Source organism: Rhinopithecus bieti, unplaced genomic scaffold (assembly GCF_001698545.2).
Source record: "Rhinopithecus bieti isolate Rb0 unplaced genomic scaffold, ASM169854v2 scaffold_23816, whole genome shotgun sequence".
NCBI lineage: Eukaryota > Metazoa > Chordata > Mammalia > Primates > Cercopithecidae > Rhinopithecus > Rhinopithecus bieti.
This window is the reverse complement of record NW_016811019.1, coordinates 2,391,578-2,413,352: the sequence shown is the minus strand read 5'-3', so window position 1 is coordinate 2,413,352 and position 21,775 is coordinate 2,391,578. Positions and strand designations below refer to the sequence as shown.

The 21,775-nt window shown below is 43.6% G+C and overlaps 1 pseudogene; it reads right to left on the bottom strand.

Moving 5' to 3' along the window:
* Positions 1 to 9,590: 9,590 nt before the first annotated feature.
* Positions 9,591 to 19,284, bottom strand: LOC108543011 (40S ribosomal protein S16 pseudogene; annotated as a pseudogene).
* Between the last annotated feature and the right edge of the window lie 2,491 nt (positions 19,285 to 21,775).

Sequence of the window (21,775 nt, the reverse complement as noted above, 5' to 3'; positions counted from 1 at the left end):
AAGGGCACCAGAGGACATGGAAGAGTCCTTCCCTTGGGCCTCTGCAGAGAGGCTGCCTGGAGTTTTCATAGTTCACAAATGAGCAGAGGAAACTGTCCATGCAAACAGCCCTCAGGGGATCTCCCAGAGAGGTGTCCGGGGTGCTAGGGGAAGCCCAAACACCCACTTCAATTTTCACGCAGGAGGAGAAGAAGCCAATGACTTGTCTTGAAACAGTCACTGCCCAGCAAGCACACGATTTTTATTTAAATTGAAAGTTTATTTGGAGTGCGCTTGGGGGAGTACTTCTTATGCACACACTTTTTCTGTCTCCTCATTTCCCCAGCCCAACCCTCCCCACATTCCTCTGCCTTCCTGCCTCACATTTTATTGGGTGTCAGTGGTCTGCTCCAGACCTTCAGTAGCTCCCATCTGTGATGAGGTGAAGTCCAAATCCCATAGCCTGCATTCAAGTTCTTCCATGGTTAGGGTGGACATACACCCCACTTTGTCTGGGACGATCTAGTTTATACCTGCTATCTTGGCATAATGATTCATAGCACCCTGCTTCATGCAAAAATGTATCCCAGTTTGGAGAATAAATGATGTGGTCTGCCTGCGTACAGTCCACTCCCAACCTCACGCTCCAGGCTAATGGCCAACTGTCTCTCTTGAATCTTCTGAGTCAGTGGTTTTGAACTCTGGTTGCTCATTAGAATCACCTGGGGAGCTTTTAATAAATATCACTACTTAGACTCACCCCCAAAACAGGTCAAATAAAGCAGAATATCTAGGGGCAGGACCCAGCCTTTGGTATTTTTTAAGCACCCAGGTGACTCTGATGTGCAGCCAGGATGGAGAACAACTGACTTCAGTAAAACAGGTGTCCTGGAACTCTGTCCCTGAGCCCATCTCACACATTTCTGCCCCTGGTTTTTGGTAACTTGCTCCCATTGTCTATCTGCCATTTAACTTCTTCTTTTCCTGTGTGTGTGGTCTTTCATTCATTCTTTAAGTCCTACCCAAGCTGCTAAGCCTAGCTCCAATGCTGCCTCCTCCTACATCTTGCCTGACCTCTGAGCCAGAAGGGGTCTTCCTGTCTACCTACTACTGCCCCCTTCCTCCCCCACTATTATATGTCATCTACGATCCATGCCATATTTTGCCTCCTTCATAGTCTATGAGCTCAATGGCATGGGTCATGTCTGATTAATCTCTGGAGACCCCAGGGCCCAGACCCAACTTACAGTAAAGCCTCCCACACCTGAGTGAGTGACTATCACTGCTGGTCCTGAACTTGGGCAGTGCCATCCACCCCACACTGGGCACCAGCACATGCTGCCTCTACAAGTTAAGTTTCTTTTCCTGCGTGTGGGCTTTCATTCATTCATTCACTCACTCATTCTGCTTTGTGCCAGGTGCCGTGTTCTACATTCCCTTTTCTTAATTTCCTGTACTATTGGAGAACTGTGCTTTCTGACTCATGTCCATCCCCTGGGCAGCCCTGCAGACTGTCTTGCGTATAAATGGTACTCAGTATTGATTGATAATCAACTGATGAATGGATAAACAAAAGTGGTATGTCCTTACAATGAAATATTATTCAGCCATGAAAAGGAGATGAAGTACTGATACATGCTACAATATGAATAACCGTAAAAACATTATTCTAAGTGAAAGAAGCCAGGAACAAAAGACCGTAAATTGTATGCTATTATTTATATGCAAAGTACAGAATAGGCAAATCCACAGAGACAAAAAGTAGATTAGTGGTTGCAAAGGGCTAGACGAAGGGGGAAATTAAGACTAACTGGTTTGGTTTTTTTTTTTTTTTTTTGAGACAGAGTCTTGCTCTGTCGCCCCGGCTGGAGTGCAGTGGTGTGATCTTGGATCACTGCAACCTCCACATCCCAGGTTCAAGCAATTCTGCCTCAGTCCCCTGAGGAGCTGGGAGTACAGGTGTGTGCCACCATGCCTGGCTAATTTTTTTGTATTTTTAGTAGAGACAGGGTTTCACCATGTTGGTCAGGCTGGTCTCGAACTCTTGACCTCAAGTGATCCACCCGCCTCAGCCTCCCAAAGTGTTGGGATTACAGGCATGAGCCACAGCTCCCGACCAGGACTAACTGTTAATAGACACAGGTTTTATTTTGGGGAGGATAGAAATGTTCTGGAATTGGATAGTAATGGTGGTTACACAACCTTGTGACTATACTAAAAACCACTGATTGTGCACTTAAGTGGTGAATTTGACGGCATTTGAATTATATTGTAATTAAAAAGAAATACATTGATTGATGGATTTTTCTTTCTACACTGTGTTCTCAAACCTTAAAGTTTTATTCTTATTCGTAGGAATCAACTGATATTACTGCTAAAAACATTGGTTTCTGAGCTTCACCTTGGAATTTCAGATACAGCAGATTGGGGCAGAGCCCAGGAATCTGCATTTGATTGTTGTATTCTAAGTGCCATTTCCCTGTTCCCCAAAGGCTTGGGTCAGAGAATTTCTGAGCCAACCTCAGAACCTCAGAAGACAAATAAAATTCTTTAACCTATTATTTCAGAAAAAAAGCTGAAGATTTCAAACACAACCAAAACTTTGTTTTAGTCTGCTTCTTATTAAAACAGACTGGGACCCAAAGAAACCCCATCAGGGTAAGTAATGAAGTAATCATGATCATAATAAAAGAACAGAATGGAAAAACTGCCTGGCCTGGAGCAAACCACAGAAAAAATTGTCTTCTGCCTCCAGTGCTCAACTGAGCCATTCAGATGAAAATATCCCACTAGCCACATCGAGAGCTTAATTTGGGGCAGGGGAACTAGACATTAGTAAACCGCCACTCACTGCCCCCTATACAAATACATACTTACAGACACCCACTCCTACACACTCAAAATTCGAAGCTTTGGTATGTGCTCCATGATTAGGGCTTTCTTTGGGGTTACAAGGAAGCAGAGTTGTAAATCGGTATTAGAATGTGATCAAAAGGAATGTCTGTATGCAATTATTTTGTTTTGAGACCAGTGTTCAGAGGCACCGACTTTAAAGCGCTGGCGTGGTCACGTGATGGCCTCTCACCCACATAGACGCATATGATTTTGGTCCCCACAAAAGAAGGAAGACGAAGGCCTGGGTTTTCTCATTGTTGCTTCTTTGTTTCAGGATGGAGTCTCACCCCAACAGCTCAAAGGACACTCTCCCCCATCTCCCCTGGCTGTGCATTCCCTAACTGTCATAAGAGGAAGTCTTGCTAATATAACCTCTTGCCCCGGAAAGTAGCAGTTACTGTAATTTGAGAACAGAGATCCCTTGCTTAACAGAAATTCACTTAACAAAACTTCAAATTAAAGAAGAGGTCAGTGAAAGGAAATAGCATTTGTGAGGCATGTCTACTGAGTTCTGGGTAGTGTGCTGGGCAATTTCACATAGATTTTTGCATTTCATTCAATGAGTCATCACAACCACTCCAAAGTGGAGGTATTATTATCCCCCGTATTACACCAAAGAATCTGAGGCTCAGAGTGGTTATGTAACTTGCACATGGTCACAGGGTTAGGAAGTAGCAAACCAAGTAAAAGATCTCCTCAAAGGAACATCATAGAAAAAAAAATGTTGAGAAATTCGGGTGTCCTATGAGTCCATCTTGTGGTGGCTGGCTTGCCCAGGCTGCTGCCATCTGTTACACATGCGCATGGGAAAGCAAAACTCAGTCCATCAGATAATGCCTGAGAGCAATCAGTGCTTTGTCAAGCCCAGCAAGCCACCATTCACCAATGGGCATAAAACCAAAGCATTATGTTTGGGAACAGAACTGTTAATACAGACGCAGTCTAGTGATTGCATTATTGACACCGTAAGTCACAAGGCTCTGGTCTGGGTCCCTGTTTACCCAGCTTCATTTGTAGTTGCCTTTCCCTTCCTCTCTGGGCTCCAGCCAAATAGCACCTGGCTGTCCCTCGGGGCCACCATGTTCCTTCCTGTCTCAGACCCTTGGCTACTGTTCTCCCTCTAATTGTCCTTCCCACAGTGTCCCTTCCCAGTACCACTCAGTAACTTTCATTAGAAAGAGGCTTTATGGGGACAGGGACTTTGTCTGACTGGTTCAACAAAGTATCCCCATAGCTGGAACACAGTTAACATTCAATAAACATCTGTCAAGAGGATGAATGAATGAATGAATATTTCAGACTTTAGTTCATACCCTGCTTCCTCAGTTCAGCCTTCTGTGGGCCACGTCTTCCTTGTGAAATGCTCCTACTACTTACCTACTTATCTCTTTATTTTAAATGTACATACATGTATGTATGTGTGATTATTTGTCTGATGCCTGGCCCAAGACTATAAGCTCCACGAGGGCAAGGACTACTCCTGTTTGCTTACCTCGATGCTCTCAAGAATGGCCTTATTATGGTGTGCAATAAGTGTGGCTTGAATGAATAAATGGCCAAGCAAGTCTTAGAGAGGTCAATTTCTTCTGAGCTATTTTCATAATAAAGTACTTAGAGGAACTGAGAAAAAAAATGGGTCAGGAATCCACAGATGAGGAAGGCATTTAAAGTCAGTAGGTAGTTTAGCCACATTCCTGGTGCTTTAGGGCCACTGGAGCTTATAGTGGGGATAAAGAGGGGACAGTGGTGTTGTGCCTGGGTTCCTACCACTGTGCTGCAGTCTCTCTTCCATTCTTTTTGTCACATGAATGGGACTTACTTAAATATGGCATCTCATGATTCATCTTCTGTTTAAGAGTGCAGCATTGTTAATATGCAAATCTTACTGAGATTTGCGTGAAATGTGCAAATATTTCATCCAATATTTACCCTTTTTGTGTGTATAACACGTTAAGATCTTCTATATCCTTAAGGAAGATTTTTTTTTGAAGTCATGTCTGGATGGTCAATTGTTTTTTCTCCAAAAGAACACATTCCTGATTTTAAAATGAAAATCAGTGGGGAAATGAGATTCACTTAAAAGTCCACTGCCTTGTAGCCATTTCTGATGGAATACACATGCTCGGTAAGTGAGGGACACTCCTTGAGGTTAATTTGATTTACTGCTGATACATTTCCTAAAGCATACGGTGACAGGCAGAAGATGTGGGCAATGAAAGTCTGGAGGGATGTGTAAAATCTTCTCGGGAGCCAAAGGCTGTTTCGTTTTTGTGGCTTGGTTTGCAGGGACTGCCTGGCAGATCCCAATGCTCCTCAACTGCATGGGCAAACTTAAAACCTGGACATGTGGGGGCCAGAGACAGGGCTGAGACAAGCTGCCAACTGACAAATGAATTCCCCACAGACCACCCTGCCACTTCCTATTTGCTGGCAAAAGTTTTGTCATCTGTATCCACACATGGACTGTCTTGGGCCTGGGCAGGCTGATGGGCATAGGAGGTAGCCTGAGTCCTCTGAGGCCCCAAATATTCCAGAATTCCTGAAAATGGGTAGATCCCACAGGAGCCCAAAGCATGCAGAATGCAGGGTGCCCGGGCTGGTGGCTGACGCCTGCTGAGAACCGAGACAGCCAGTCGTCCAACTCCCACACGCTCCTAGAGCCAGATGTCATTTTCACCTCTATTTTGGTGCTAGCTGGGGGAGGGGATGTCTTTGAAACAAGGTAATTTTTTTTTTTTTTTTTTTTTTTTTTTTTTTTTTGTCATCTGCCCCAGTAAGCTGGGTGGGTCCTGATGCATAGCAGGGAGAAATTCTAACAATAAATCCCCTCACTCTGTGTGTGTGTGTTGGATGGGGGGTTGGGGGGGCGGGTCAGGGGTAAAATATACATTACATAAAATATATCATTTTAATTATTTTTAAGTGTACAATTCAGTGTCATTAAGTACATTTACAAGTTGTGGAACCATCATCCTATCCATTTCCAGAACATTTTCATCGTATCAAACTGAAACCCTATGCCCATTAAACAATAACTTCTCCCAGGCCCTGGTAACCTTATTCTACTTTCTGTCTCTATGAATTTGACTATTCCAGGAACCTCATATAAGTGATATCATATCTTTGTCCTCTTATGTTCAGCTTATTTCATTCAGCATCTTATTTAAAAGGTCATCCACATTGTAGCTTGTGTTTTAAGAAAGAATTTTATGTTATTCTATATAAGAAAGAATTTTATTTCTTTCTAAGGCTGAATAGTATTCTATTGTATATATTCATACATATATATGTGTGTATATATATATATATACACATCACATTTTGTTTATCTGTTCATCTGTGATGAACATTTGAGTTGTTCTACATTTTAGCTATTATGAATAATGCTGCAATGAACATTGATGTACAGGCACCTGTTTGAATCACAGCTTTCACTTCTTTTGGGTGTGTAACTAGGAGTTGAATTGCTGGGTCATATGGCAATCCTATGTGTCAATTCTTGAGGAATTCCCAAGTTATTTTCCACAGTGGCAGCACCATTTTAAATTCCCACCAACAATGCATGAGGGTTCTAATTTCTAGACAAGCTTACCAACACTAGTTACTTCCCTTTATCTTAAAATAATAGCCATTCTAATGAAGTGAAGTGATAGCTCATTGTGGTTTTGATTTGCATTTCCTTAATGACTTATAATGCTGAGCATCTTTTCACGTGCTTATTGCCATCCGTAACGTCTAGTCAAGCCCTTTGACCATTTTTGAATTGAGGTGTTTGTTTTTGTTTTTGAGACAATCTCATTCTGTTGCCCAGGCTGGAGTGCAGTGGCACAATTTTGGCTCACTGCAACTTCTGCCTCCTGGGTTCAAGCGTTTCTCGTGCCTCAGCATCCCGGGTAGCTGAGATTGCAGGTGTGTGTCACCACGCCCGGCAAATTTTTGTATTTTTAGTAGAGACGGGGCTTCACCATGTTGGCCAGGCTGATCTCGAATTCCTGGCCTCAAGCAATCCACCTGCCTCGGCCTTCCAAAGTGCTGGGATTCCAGGTGTGAGCCACTATGCCCAGCAAGGTGTTTTGTTGTTGTTGTTGTTGTTGTTGAGTTGTAGGAGTCCTTTGTATGTTCTGAATACTAATTTCTATCAGATACATGATTTGCAAATGTCTTCTTTCATTCTGTGGGTTGTTTTTTCACGCTCCTGATAGCGTCCTTTGATACAATTTCCTTGCTCTTGTGGAGAATACTTCCCAGTTTACAAAATACTTACAAGTATTTGCTTTATTTTTAATGTCACAAGCAATACATGAATATAGACCCCTCACTAAATTAAAAATTTTTTTCAAGCCATACAGTTAAGCTAAAGTCAACTTTAAGCTCCATTCCCAAATCCCAGCATAATCCCATGAGATAAAGCCTTATCGGTTTGGTATTTATTCATCCAGATCTTTCCCCATACATCTGCATGAATTTCCTTCATTCAACAAATACTTATTGAATGTCTACTATAAGCCAGGCATTGCCATAGGCCCTGGGGACACAGAGGTAGCAACACAGACAAGGTCCTTACCCTGATGGAATTTACATTCTAGCTGGGGAGGGGAGGATGCATGCAATAGTAAATAAGAAAATCTAGATTGTGAAAAGCGTTGCTAAGGAAATAAACAGGATGATACGATACAATGATCTGTGGGGGAGGGGAGAGCAGGCCATGCTGGGGAGGAGACATTTGAACTGAGATCTAAAGCCATCCATCCAGCTGAAGACCTGGAGGAAGAGCATTCAGACAGAGGTAACAGCGGGGCAGGAACAAACTTGTCCTGTATGAGGGCAGAAAGAATCCTGGAAGGCGTGACCAGCAGTGGTCACAAAAGGAGAATGAGAGTGAGATCGGAGTGCTGGAGACTAGGGAGGGTGATATGGTTTGGATCTGTATTCCGCCCAAATTTCATGTTCAATTGTAATTCCCAGTGTTGGACTGGGGCCTGGTGGAAAGTGATTGGATCATGGGGACAGATTCCCCCCTTGGTACTATGTCACAATAATGAACAGATAGTGAATGAGTTCTCATGAGATCTGATTGTTTAAAAGTGTGTGGCACCTTCCCCTCTCTCTTCCTTCTGCTCTGGCCATGAGAAGTGCTGGCTCTCCCTTCACCTTTTGCCATGATTGTAAATTTCCTGCGGCCTCCCCAGAAGCAGAAGCCACTATAATTCCAGTACAGCCCGTGGATCTGTGAGACAATTAGACCTCTTTGTAAATTACACAGTCTCAGGCATTTCTTCATGGCAATGCAAGAATGAATGAATACAGAAGGCATTTGGATTTTATTTTAAGAGCAATTAGAAGACGTTAGAGCCAGATGCAGTGGTTCATGCTTATAATCCCAACACTTTTGGGAGGCCAAGGTGGGAGGATTGCTAGAGGCTGGGAGTTTGTGATCAGGCTGGGCAACAAAGCCAGACCCTATCTCTACAAAAGAGAATTTTAAAATTAGCCAGGCATGGTGGTGCACACCTGTAACTCCAGCTACTCAGAAGGCTGAGACAGGAGGATCACTTCAGCCCAGAAGTTTGAGGCTGCAGTGAGCTATGATTGCACCACTGCACTCCAGCCTGGAACACAGAGTGAGAAGCCTGGGAGGTTGAGGCTGCAGTGAGCCATGATCACACCGCTGCACTCCAGCCTGAGCAACAGAAAGATAACCCATCTTTGAAAAAAAAAAAAAAAAAAAAAAATTATAGGATTTTTAGCAAGAGAGTGAATGTGAATGACTTGTATTTTTAGAATATTCCTAGGATTTCCACGTACAGACGAGTTTGGAGAATGTTGAAGATATTCAAAGTAGGGTGGGGACGGCTCGAATTAGGGCAGCAAGAGTGAAGGGAGAAGTGAATGGCTTCAAATTGAACTTTGGAGTCTTGTGATGGTTGTGATGAAAGCGTAAAGGAAATAAAGAGACCAATAATGATTCTTGGGTTTTTGACTGGCGCAGTTGAGTGGGGTGGTACTGTTGCCCAATTCAGAAAAGACATGGGCGGAGTAGGAAAGGGCAGCCCTGTAACAGAGGGTTCTGTTTTGGATCTGTTACGTTTATGATGTCTGGGTGAGATGTCAGAGAGTTGAGATATATGAGTTTGGAGTCTCAGAGAGAGGTGGGATGTGATATAGAACAGTGGGAGTCCTCATGATATTTCATGATCATCCAGGAAGGAAATACGGCTACAGAAGCACATTCGATATAGCCCGGGACACACCAACATTTAGACATTGAGAAAAGCAGGAGGAGACAGCAGAGGACCTTAAGAAGGGGTGGCCAGAGAGGTGGGGGGAAGAGGCTGAAGAGAGTGAAAAATCATAACATCCAAGAAGAAAATTCTTTTTTTTTCTTTTTTGAAACTTAAAATCCCTCTAACATTGTTTATTATACAAGTGAATCCTGATCCTTGTGATGAGCTTATTGCTAGGATTTCTTTCTTTCTTTCTTTCTTTCTTTCTTTCTTTCTTTCTTTCTTTCTTTCTTTCTTTCTTTTCTTTTCTTTTCTTTTCTTTTCTTTTCTTTTCTTTCTTCCTTTCTTTCTTCTCTCTTCCTCTCTTCCTCTCTTCCTCTCTTCCTCTCTTCCTCTCTTTCTCTCTTTCTCTCTTTCTCTCTTTCTCTCTCTCTCTCTCTCTCTCTCTCTCTCTCTCTCTCCCCCTTTCCTCTCCTCTCCTCTCCTTTCCTTCCTTTCTTGAAATGGAGTCTCATTGTCTCACCCAGGCTGGAGTGCCAATAGCACGATCTTGGCTCACTGCAACCTCCGACTCCCAGGTTCAAGTGATTCTTCAGCCTCAGCCTCCTGAGTAGCTGGGATTACAGGAACCCACCATCATGCTCAGCTAATTTTTGTACTATTGTAGAGATAGAGTTTCACCATGTTGGCCAGGCTGGTCTCGAACTCCTGACCTCAGGTGATCCGCCCACCTCAGCCTCCCAAAGTGCTGGTATTACAGGCGTGAGCCACTGCACCTGGCCTGTTGGTAGGATTTCGAGTAGCAAGCACAGGCACCAGAGCTTCCAAACTTTTTGGACTCATAGCGAAGCAGGCCAGCTACCAGCAAGGTCTGGTCATTCTGGATGAGGAAGTCTTTGATCTCCTTCTTGGAAGCCTCATCCATATATTTGTGGTAATAGGCCACCAGGGCTTTGGAGATGGACTGATGGACAGCACAAATCTGGGCCACATGACTACCACCCTTCACATGGACACAGATGTTCACACCAGCAAATCGCTCTTTGCCCAGAGCAGAAGTGGTTCCAGCAGCTTGTATTGCAGCATGCGCAGCTCGATCATCTCCAGAGGCCACCCATTCACCTTGATGAGGCCATTGCTGTGTTTGCTGTGAGTCACAGCTGTAGCCCTTTTCTTGCATCCAAAGACCTGCGCATATTGCAGCAGGCCCTTGGACAGCATGGCTACAGGCATATATTAGAGATCCTCACTGCACGGCGCTGCAACCAGAAAAAGGAAGAAAATTATTTCAAAAAGGAAATGCATTTGTGTCTGTTTGCAATCTCTCTTCCATGATGCTTTTTAAAATGAGGCAGCAGACACCTGTGTCAGTTGCTGCTGAGAATTGAATCAAGTGAGGCAAGAGAAATGTACATTTGCATTTTGCAGCACAGAGACCATCTTGACAAGAGCAGTTTCAGTAGAGTGGTGGAGACAGAAGGGAGCTGGAATGGTGTGAGTGGCTTAACATGATAATAATAGCTGAATTTATATAAAACTTACCATGTGAGAGACACTGATCTAAGTGCTTTACATATATTAATCTGTGCAATAGCTGTTTGAGGTAGGTACAATTATTATCCTATTTTACAGATAAGGTATAGAACTTTAAGTAATTTGCCCAAGATCACACACATTAGGAAATGATAAAACTGGAATTTGAACCCAGACAAAACTGGTTGATCTGGCTCCAGGGAATAGAGACAACCCTTTTGAGAAGTCTTGTTATAAATAAAGAGTGTATTACTTAAGATAAGGACAGATGTTATAACAAATAAACCACCAAAATCTAGGCAGTTTAACTAAATAGAAGTTTATTTCTTCCTCTTTTAAATTCCTATCAGTGATAGGAGTGGGAGAAGTGAGGATAGAGCTCTGCTCCATACAGTCATTCAGGGATCCAAGTACTTACCTTATGGCCTAGACATCTTCAACACATGGCACCCTTAGTTTCCCTAGGTGTCAACATCAACCTGGCAGAAGAGGAAAGAGAATGTGGAGGATCGTGTAGAATTTTATGGGCCATGCCTGGAAGTTGCATACACCACTTCCGCCCACATTCTGTTATCCAGACCTCAGTCTCATGTTCTCATGAGTATGCTAAAGGAGCCGGGAAGTGTGGTCCCTGGCTGGGCAGCCACTGCCAGCAGCAGCGCTACACTGTGCAAAGAGGCCATGGATTTTTGGTGGACAGTTGTCTGTCTGCCCCAACGAGCAAAGACATGGTAAGAAAGGTATGTGTGAAAGGAGATTTGTTTTTGAATATGGGAAATACTGGAGCATGTTTGTGTACTGACAAGAATGACGGAGTAGGGAGGGGGAATCTAATGATGCAGGAGACAGAGGATAATTGCAGGAGCAAAGTCTTTAGCAAGGTGATAGCAGATGAAGGGATTGTCCTTTGAAAGGAGCTGGAGGGAGGTTGGGAGGTTGGCAGGGTGAGGGAAAATTGATGTTGGCACATATTCGAGAAGGATTGGAGATTTCATCGTGGGAGGCACAGTTGTCCCTGGCTGAGGGCTTCTGGATTTTTTTTAGTTGAAGTGTTAAGAAACGTCATCAGCTGGATGTGACGTGGGGAGAGGATATGGGAGATGGGAAGTGCGAGAATGTACAAAATAATCATTTTAGACAGAGAAAAGAAACTTAGTAGAGAAACATTTTAGAATTACCAGATTGTGTTGCGTGACCATTTGAGGTTTGTGGTTATGCATATAAAATGAAAATTACCTCCAGAAATTGTGTGTGTGTGTGTGCTTATATTAATGGTGTCTATCATTCTCTGTGTATTATTTAGCAACTTGGCTTTGTCTCTTTCCTATGTGCTGTACGTTCAGCATTCCGCAGAATGGATGCACCAGAGTTTATTCCCCAGTGATGACAGCTAGGTCACTTCCAGTTCTTTACTACGACAAGGAAAGCTGCAGCAAGGATTCTTTGCCTGCTGCCTCATGCACACATGACTGTTTCTCCGGAGATACACTAAGTAGATTTGCTGGATCATAAGGGAAGTACACTTGAAGTTTTAGTAGCTTCTATCAAATTGCCCTCCAAAGTGACTTCACCAATTGATACTCCCATCAGCAGAATATGAGACTACTGCCCACATCTTCACCCACCCTACATTCAATCAAACTTACTATTTTGCTTGTCTGGTAGAATAAAAAATGGTCTTCCATTATTTTAATTTACATTTCCTTTATTATCAGGGATACTGCAGCTTCCCATAGATTTTTGGCCATTTGAATCTCTCCTCTCGTGATTTTTCCCTTCGTATTCTTTTCCTGTTTTCTTGAGCATTGCTTACTTTTTCATATTGACTTATAGCAGATTTTTACATATTTTGAATATTATTTGTATATTGTAATTATTACAATTTTTTTAGTTGGTTGCTAATTTTCAATTTTGTTGATGGTGTCTTTTTTTTCTTAAGAGACAGGGTCTCACTCTGTCACCCAGGCTGGAGTGCAGTGGTGCGATCATAGCTTACTATAGCCTCAAACTCTTGGGCTCAAGTGATCCTCCTGCCTCAGCCTCTCAAGTAGCTGGAACCACATGTGTGCACCACCACACCTGGCTATTTTTTTTTGTAGAGACAGGGTCTCACTCTATTGACCAGGCTGGTCTCCAACTGCTGGACTCAAGCAATCCTCCCCGCTTGGCTTCCTAAAGTGCTGGGATTACAGATGTGAGCCACTGCACTGGGTCATGTTGGTGGTATCCTTTTATATAGTTAAATTTATTGATATCTTCCTTAATGATTTTATATTAACTGCCTTATTGCACAAGCTTTCCCCATCACTAATTCATAAAAATAATATCCTATATTTTCTTCTAATTCTTTTGTAGTTTTTTAAAATAAACTTTTAATTTTGAGATAATTGTAGATTCACATGGAGTTGTAAGAAGTAATATAGAGAGATCCATGTTCCCTTTACTCAGTTTCCCCCAATGGTAGCATCTTGGAATATCACAACTAGGACACTGACATTGGACTTGACATTGATACAGTCAAGATACAGAATGATTTTCCCACCACAAAGAGCCCTTGTGCTGCCCTTTTAGAGCCACACCCACTTCCCTTTTCCCACTCCCCCACCCACTGCCACCCCCTCTTTAATTCTGGCAATCACTAGTCTGTTCTCCATTTCTATGATTTTGTCATTTCAAGAATGTTGTATAAAAGGAATCAACTGTATGGGACCTTTTGAGATTGACATTTTTTTCAGCCAACATAATGCCCTGAAGATTTATTCAAGTGGTTTTGTGTATCGATAGCTTGTTCCCTTTTATTGCTGAGAAGTAATCCGCGGTGTGGTTGCACTCCATTTGCTTAACCATTCATTGAAGGATATCTGGGTTGTTTCCAGTTTGCAGGTATTTTGTACAAGTTTTGTGTGAACTTAAGTTTTCATTTCTCTGGGATAAATATTGAAAAGTACAATTAAGGCTTGTGATAGTTGCACACTTAGTTTTTTAAGAAACTTCCAAACGATTTTCCAGTGGCTATGCCATTTTACATTCCCATCTGCAAAATATAAGTGATCCATTTCTTCGTATCCTGGTCAGCATTTGATGTTGTCACTATTTTTTATTTTAGCCATTTTGATAGATGTGTGGTAAAATCTCATGTGATAGTCTTGGCACTTTCCTAATGGCGAAGGATGTTGACCATCTTTTCATGTGCTTATAACCAGAAGTACACCATTTTTGACTAAATGTCTGTTCATGTCTTTTGCCCATTTTTGAATTTGATTATTTGTTTTTTATTGTTCAGTTTTGAGAGAAATTTATGTATTCGAGGTGCTAGTCCTTTGTGTTTTGCAAATATCTTCTCCCAGTCTTTGGATTGTCTTTTCATTCTCTGTACAAGGTCTTTCACAAAGCAAAAGTTTTCAGTTTTGATGAAGCCCAATTTATTTATGTTCCTTTTATGGATAAAACTTTTGGTGTCAAGGCTGAGAACTCCGTCTAGCCCAAAACCACAAAAATATTTCTCACATGTATTTTCTTCCTAAAAGTTTTGTAGTTTTAGGTTTCACATTTATGTTTGTGATTCATTTTGAGTTAATTTTTGTATACAGCCCAGAGTCTAGGTCAAGGTTCACTTTTTTACCTATGGATGTTCAATGGTTCCAGGACCATTTGTTTACAAGGCTATCCTTCATCCATTGGATTGCATTTGCGTCTTTTTCGAAATTCAGGTGGGCATATCTGTGTAGGTCTATTTCTGGGTTTTCCATCCTCTACCATTGATTTATGCTTCCATCCCTCCACAATACCACACAGTCCTAATTATCATAGCTATATAACATCTTGGAATTGAGTAGGCTAATTCCCACTTAGTTCTTCTTTTTCAAAAATATATGTATATTATTTACTTCATATGCTTTGTCTATCACAGAACCACAAAAACAATCTCCTACATTTTATCCTAATTCTTTTGCAGTTTAAAAAAACATATTTAGTTCTTTAAGTAACCTGGAGTTTATTATTATGACTGGCGTGAAGTAGAAATTAAACTTGATTTTCATTTTTTGCAGTTGTTTCTCCTAAAATTTTTAATTGAATGTTTTGTCACTCGTCTGAAATACCAACTGTATTGTACACTTAGTTTCTACATATTCGAGAGTCTGTTCGTGCACTCACTATCCTATTCCTTTGGTCTATTTGTCTGTTTATTCCTTTATTATTTTTAATTCTATAACTTCATAATATGTTTTGTTAAAGTAAATTAAAATGGAGACCGTATCGGAAGAATCCCTACATAGACAAAGGCAGTTAGGATAAGTGACCTTAACCTTGCTTGATTTGTAAACATGAGTGAAACTTAACCTGGGCCATTTCTTGTAAATGCTTTTTTTTTTTTTTTTTTTTTTGAGACAGGATCTTGCTCTGTTGCCCAGGCTGGAGTATAGTAGTGCCATCTTGGCTCACTGCAGCCTCGATCTCATGGGTTCAAGCAATCATCCTGCCTCAGCCTCCTGAAGTGCTGGGATTACAGGTGTGAACCACTATGCCTGGCCCCAAATGCCTCTGTTAAAGAAAAATAGAATTTAAGCTCAACCAATCAGAAGCAGCCAACAAACTTATATAACTAGAAGCAGTTTCCAACAGGGTAAGCCAAAGAAGGCAAGTGTATAACTACAACCAATCAATTTTTTTTTTTTTTTGCTTTACTTCCCTTTTCATCCTATAAAAGCCTCCCTCTTATATTACCTCAGTGAAAACTTCCCAACCACTTCTGGTTTGGAACCCAATTCATAAATCCCTGTCTGCTCAAATAAACATATCGACATTTTGTTGTGCTTCAATTTATCTTTTTAATAGTTTTTTTGTTTTGTTTTGTTTTTTTTTAACAGAATCTTGCTCTGTCACCCAGGCTGGAGTGCATGGCGGCATCTTGGGTCACTGCAACCTGGGTTTAAGTGATCCTCGCACCTCAGCTTCCCGAGTAACTGGGATTACAGGTGCGCACCTCCATGCCTGGTTAATTTTCTGTATTTCTTGTAGAGACGGGGTTTTGCTGTGTTGGCCAGGATGGTCTCACACTCCTGGCCTCAAGTGATCTGCCCACCTTGGCCTCCCAAAGTGCTGGGATTACAGGTGGGGGCCACCGTGCCTGGCCACAGTCTTAATAGTTTTGATATCTGGCAGGATACGTTCCCCTTTACTGTTCTTCCTTTCCAAAGGTCTTTTCTTATGCATTTTTCTTCCATGTGAATATAATCATCACCTTGTCTATTTTAATGAAGAATTCCAGTGAGATGGTTGTTGGGATTGCACCAAATTTATAGATAATTTTATAAGAGATATTTTTATAATATTGAAATTTCCCAGTGTAGTAGAATATATATCTCCCTTTATTTAGGTCTTCTTTCATGTTCATCATTACGTTTTGTTCTCTTCGTAAGTTTCTTCCATTTCTTTTCAGGACTGGTACCAAATATTTTGTGAATTTTAATTGTGCTGTACAGACAAGTTGTTAACATATAATATCAAGTGGTCACTATCATATAGGAACACAGCCTTTCACCTAGCTGTTCCCATGAGATACTCAGGAACCCTCTGTGGTAAGCAATGTTTGAACCATCTTATGGAAGAAGAGACTGAAGCTCAGAGAAGGAAGTCTGGGGCCAAATGCAGGTCCCCCGGCTCTAAGTGCCAGGCACAGAAAGCTTCCACTCCAGGGAAGGCTCTGGAGTGTGAAGACAGTGGAGCTGCAGGGTCTCCCTTTGGCTTACAGAGTGTGGACCCAGCAGACAGTTCATGGCCTCCCAGCGAGACTCCAAGAAGACCTAACTACGGCCCCATTTTTCCTGCTGCTTCACCTTTGTTTTTCACAGGTGAGGTCTGCCTTTCTCTTCAGGGGGCAAGTGCCTGACTCTGTGACCAAGGCAGAGCCCAACTTGGTAAATGGATTCTATGGTCATTAAAAGATTAGAGGATCATTAAACCCTGGGTTTGGTGATGGGGGTCAGGTGGCTGAGCACTCCCTGAGGACAAGATGAGAGATTCGTATGGAGGAGACAGGTTAGAACCAGATTCCTGGCTTGGGCAGCAAAGGGGTTGAGGAATGAAGGAGACCAGGGCGAGTGATGACACCCTGTACGGGGAGGCAGGCCAGAGAGCGGAAACTGAGGGGTCTGGCCAGTGGTTTGGGAGGCACATGAGGTGCGGTGCGGAGTGGGATGGTCTGGGAGTCTGAGGAGCAAGAGAGCTGTAATCACATCTGTGGGTTAGAAGTGAGCTGGGGGAGCTGAGTCATGTGTGTGATCCTTGGCTTCTGTTTATTTCCTTGCTTATCTCACTCAGGATTCATCATGGTGTCAGTAAGAGACCTAGTCTGTGTCAGGAGGCCAAGCGAGGCAGGATGGGTACCCTGGGGCCGGCATCTTGCAGAGGTGTCAGTGGGAAGCAGAATGAGAGAGTTCCTCAGAAAGGAGACTCGAGGCTGGAATCCCACCTACTCTTCCTTGCCTGAAATACTGATTTCAGTTGCACCATGCAAATTCAGGGTTTGCTACTAATGAAGTTGATTTAGCTTCTTAGCTTTGTGATCACAGTTATTTTCCCATCTGTAAAATATGGATAATAATTCTACCCAGTTCCCTAAATTGTAGAATGCTCATCACTGGAGATTCGGGGTGGTAGAATAGATTATTTTATGCAATATGTGGCCATACCTTTAAACAAGTTAAATAACACAGTGAGAAATGCATCTCTTTTTTCTTTTCCCCCAAATTTGCCTGATGACATAAGGAGAAAGTCTCCTCCTCAGAATGCCTCAGCCTCAAAAAGCGTATCCAAAAGGCAATGCAATGATAACATCGTACTGAATTTTGCAGATATTCATGACAAGTGATAATGAATATAAAACTTCCTTTAAAGGTTAAGTGGGTTTGAGCTGTACACGGTGACTCACGCCTGTAATCCCAGCACTTTGGGAGGCCAAGGCAGGCAGATCACTTGAGGTCAGGAGTTGGAGACCAGCCTGGCCAACGTGGTGAAACCTTGTCTATACTAAAAATACAAAAATTAGCTGGGCGTGGTGGTACGCGTGCCACGAGAATTGCTTGAACCCAGGAGGCAGAGCCTGCAGTGAGCCGACATTGCACCACTGCACTCCAGCCTGGGTGACAGAGTGAGACTCCGTCTTAAAAAAAAAAAGGTGAGTGGATTTAAGCTTTTCTAAAGGTAATTGATTTAAAAGAAAATTGATTTAAAGAAAAGAAATAAGAAATTGTACAGGTGGTGTGCAAAAGACAAGGCAGAAATCTTAAATGTGGTAAGCAAAGGATCCAAGTTTGGGGTGCGGGGTAGTGGTGTGGGGAGGTGTAAATGGAAATAACACATTCAAAGACTCAGCCCAGTACCTGGAACATAGAAAGGGCTCGCTCAATGATGCATGACAATAACTGTCGTTTCCCTTCAAGTGAAGTTTGCCAGATTCAGCAAATAAAATCAGTGCACTCCCAGTTTAATTTGAATTTCAGATAAACAATAGGATTTTTTAAGTATAAGTATGTCCCATGCAATATTGGGAACATACTCATCCTTTAAAAAGTATTTATTATTTGATTAAAATTTAAATGGAACCGAGTGACCTGTGTTTTATCAGGCAGCCCTACTTCCCATGCCTTCCCTGGAATGCGGGTGAATTGGACATGGCTCAGAGACCCTGGGATGTCACTCGGGCTGCCTGTCCCCCACCAGAGACTTGGGCAGAAGATGATCAGGGGATGTGGAAGTTCCTGAGGAGGCCACAGCATGCCGAGAGCAGCCTCCAGCCGGGACACTAGACACCCCTGCCCTCCCCACAACCCTGGCTTGGCCATTTGACTCTCCGGTTTCCTGTGTCCTGTCTTCCACCTGGCTGTGATGAGGAGGGCACTAGCGTGGCCTGGGAGGGAAGTGTATTACAGACATAGAGAGGAGCTAGGAACACTCAGGATTCCGCTACGTGATGTTCAAGGCTTTCCACAGGGACCTGAGCCCAGAGACACTCAGTGGAAGAGGTTTTACGAGTATCAAGCTGAACTCGGCCCTCCTCTCCACCTCCCTCTCCCGTCTGCATTGAGCCAGGCAAGGAAACCTCTTCCATCCATAGAAGGGCGGGAGCTTGGCCTGCAAAGGGGACTCAGGCTTTGTCACTTTTCCTTTCATTACCCTCCCTGGCCATGCTGAGCAGAGGTCCTCTGCCAGGCCACAGCGGCAGATGTCCTGGTCCTTCTCAAGGATCCATCCCCACATACTCACACACACCACACCCACAGCACACACACCACACTCACCACACACTCGCACCACACACACCACACTCACAGCATACACAACACACTCACCACCCACACACCACACTCACCAAACACACACCACACACACCACACACCACACCCAACCACATACACACCACACACTACACACACTACACACCATACACACACCACACACTACACATACACACCACACACACTCACAACATACACAACACACCACCCACACACCACACTCACCAAACATACACCACACACACTACACACACGCCACACACACCACACTCACCACACACATCACACACCACACTCACAACACACACACCACACTCATACACACCACACTCACCACACACCACAATCACAACACACACACCACACACACCACACACACCACACTCACCACACACATCACACACCACGCTCACAACACATACACCACACACACACACCCCACACTCACCACACACCACAATCACAACACACACACCACATGCCACACATATACACCACACACACCATACACACACACCACACTCACCACACACACACCCGCATACGCACTGCACACACCACACTCACAACACACACCACACTCACCACACACAACCACATATACACCACACACACCACACTCACAGCACACACACTACAGACACAGCACACTCACCACACACTCGCACCACACACACCACACTCACAACATACACAGCACACTCACCACCCACACACCACACTCACCAAACACACACCACATACACACCACACACACACCGTACTCACACACCACATTCACCACACACAACCACATACACACCGCACACACCACACACACCACACACCACACATACCACAATCACAACATACACAACACGCTCACCACCCACACACCACACTCACCACACACCACACACAACCACATATACACCACACATACCATATGCACACACCACACTCACAACGCACTCACGCCACACACATACCACACACCACACTCACCAAACACATCACCCTCACCACACACTCCCACCACATACACACTACATTCACAACACACACTCATACCATACTCACAACACTGACATCACGCACACACCACGCTCACCACACACTTGCACCATATACACACCAGACTCACAACACACAACACACTTCCCAAACAACACACACACTATACTCACAACACACACTGACACCATACACATATCACACTCACAACACACACTATGCTCACAACACATAAAACAACACACACTCACACCACAGACATGCCACACAACATACCCTCATGGCACACTCACTACACACAGCTCACACCATACCACACTCACAACACACAACACACACTAGTTCTATACTCAATATACACTGACACCACACACACACCATACTCACCACACACTCACATCACATACACACCACACATAACACACTCACATCACAGACTCATACCACACAATACACACTTACAACACACAACACCCACTCACACGACACACCACATACATATACCACAGTCACCACACTCACACCACACACAAACTCAAACACACATCACACCGCACATTCATACCACACTCACACAAAACACACAGCACACTCATACCACACCCACACCACACACACCACACTCAATACACGCACCACATTCATATCATACTCACAACACACAACACACTCATATCTCCCTTACAACATGGATTCACAACACACACAACACACCACATACAGCACAGACACCACACACACCCACACTCACCACACACAACACACTCAAGACACACACATTGTACACATACACAGCACACACATACATGTATCCACGTTCACACATCACACAAGCATACACACACACCACACCACAGACATGCACACATATAGTACACCCCACATACCCACACCATATACACACGCCACATGCATATACAACACACACACCACACATATGCACCACACATATATACACACTCACAACACACACACACACCTTGTCAGCTTCAGCAAAGCATGACTGACCCCTTCCACTTACTAACTCAGCTCTTTTCAGGGGATGGGGATCTTCAACCCAAGACTTCAGAGGACTTCAAGCAATGCTCCCTGTCTCTGAGCCGAGAGGCCAAGCAGGAGCACGTGGTCATAACAGCACCGGCCTGTGTGCTCAGCTCCCCTCCCCCGCCCCATGCCGCTGTGTCTCTGTGCTCTATGGTAGAACCCACTTCAACTCTCCCCATCTCCTGGGGCTGACCCTGCCTGCCAGGGACATCGTGAGGGAGCAGGGTTTAAATGAGACGCACTCTCATTTAAATTAGACAGCAGGAGCCTGTCACAATCTAGGGAGAAAGGCCTCAGAAATCTGTGGATGCTCATGTCTGGAAAAGGGTGGCTGTGGTTCATACCAAACCAAGAAGAAAGAGATTCACGAGCCCCGCCTGCCCCATGGCATTGATCAGCCCCGTTACTCACATCCATAGAGTAGGGTGACACAGCCACTGTCTAATGCTTACTCATGCACTGCCTTCTAGCCTGGGTGTCTGGTGTGTGTGTGTGTGTGTGTGTGTGTGTGTGTGTGTCCTTCCTGGATAGACTGAAATCCCTCTACAGCAGAGAGACCTCTCCTTCCTCAGTGGCCTCACAGAGATACAATAGGTGCATAATAATTACTACCTGCCCTGCTCAGAGCTTCTGAGCATTCCAACCTGTGTGTGTGTGTGTGTACAAGGTAGTCTAGCTCCCATATTTGCTCTTAATGGTGTTATAATTTTTTTTTTTTTTTTTTTTTTTGAGAGGGAGTCTTGCTTTGTCACCCAGGCTGGATTGCAGTGGTGTGACCATAACTCATTACAGCCCCATACTCCTGGGCTC